Source organism: Boleophthalmus pectinirostris, unplaced genomic scaffold (assembly GCF_026225935.1).
Source record: "Boleophthalmus pectinirostris isolate CB_2022bp ecotype Guang Dong unplaced genomic scaffold, ASM2622593v1 HiC_scaffold_1, whole genome shotgun sequence".
NCBI classification, from domain to species: Eukaryota; Metazoa; Chordata; class Actinopteri; order Gobiiformes; family Gobiidae; genus Boleophthalmus; species Boleophthalmus pectinirostris.
Genome location: NW_026570970.1, coordinates 15,457,498 through 15,459,263, shown reverse-complemented (window position 1 = coordinate 15,459,263; position 1,766 = coordinate 15,457,498).

Sequence of the window (1,766 nt, the reverse complement as noted above, 5' to 3'; positions counted from 1 at the left end):
CACACATTTAGGGGGATTTAAACAGGATACAGGATGCTGCTGCGCGTCTGCCTCCATGGCCATTGAAATCATCAAAGCCTCAAGGTGTGTATCTTTTATTCCTTACGTTTTCTTTAGAATGCAAGAAAGAGACTGAATTTGCCAAAACAGGAAATAAATCCCGGTTTACGCTTCTTTCTTTCAGTTCAATCTATACACTACATTGTGCAGTTTGTGATTCATCCAACAAAAATCTTTTATGTGCTTATAAAAATATTTCAAAGGATTGTTCCCCTTGAAAGTATAACTCTATTCGGCGTTATCTCTGGTGAACGCTATAACACACTTAGACTCTTATTGGGTGGGAATAAAATTCTCGCTGTGGAGGAAAGGAAAGGCAGAGATAGAAGTTATACTGCTTTAATTTCGCCGTTGCTCTCATTACTGCCATTGTGCTTTGCTCATTTTGAAACCTCTTCACATTGACAACTCCGTGATGTACACCTGCGAGCAATTTGCCAGCCTTATACATAGGCTAAGTCTACGGGAACAGTGACGAAAAGGCACCTCACCTATTCCACGTTTTTTTTTTTTTTTTCTTTTGCAGCAGAGACTTTCTTTCAAAGCTCTATCTCTTTTGTCAATTCAGAAAGATCCTCCGCGCGAAAAAAAATACTCATAATTACCTCAGAGATAGGAAACTGCATTAGAATAAATAAGGGCGAAATGACTGTAATTATGCTGGGTTTGATGGGCTCAGCTCGTATAATCAAGAGGAGAATACAGCGAAATAACACTGACCCTCTTGGGTGTGCAGCTGCGCCATTCTAGGGCTAGCTACGCACCAATTCTGTTCCCCACAACAGCAGCAGCACACAATTCATATTATTTTAATGCACCCGAATATACATAAGCATATTTCTGACATGTTCACAAAGGAACCTATACGAATTCAATTGGTACATAGCACGTACAACAGAGGCTGCGCGTAAAAGCGAACGGACATAAACATGTCGCTACTCTAAAATGCTAACTCATGAATACATAGCTTCCAACCACATCACGGGTTAGCCTTTGTTATAGGCCTAACAACAAGACACAAAAGAATATGCGCCAATAAAACAAATAAAACACGAAAAAGGCCTAATCATGCCAATGTAACACTTCGTTATTTTTATCAATTCAGATAAAAATAACAATATATTCGTGGGATCTACTACTTTCATTTTTTTAATAAAGAAAAGGAGAAAATAATTACAATAGCCTATGCTCTTTAGTTACAATTTACGCACTGCATGCGCATTTTACGCACAGACCTAATTTTGTACACTACAAACAAATGAAACATATGTTGTTTTACAAAAACTGAAAATCTAATTTTAACCATAATTTCATAATAATAAACAGTGTTGGCTTGAGTGTGGTTCGTGGTCAGGTCTTTGATCTTTCACTGCTGTCCATCTCTTTGCACCGTGTCTTTTGGCAGCACCTGCCCATGGTGCAATTATTCACTTAACTCACACAACTGATCTCGCCTTTTCATTGCACAAAACCGCGATTGTCAGACGACAAATAGAAAGTCTGTAGAAAGTGAAAAGAGCTATGCGTCTTGATTGAATCCAGGTCTCCCACAACGCGCATGATAAATCAATATTGAGCGGTTTATTCAGCGGTCATGTGGCTTAGCGCAGTAGATTACGCGCAACACGTTATTCGTTTATTAAAATACAAATGTCAGTTCACAATGTAATTTTATAAATTATGCAGACTGCAGTGGTTATGTGCTG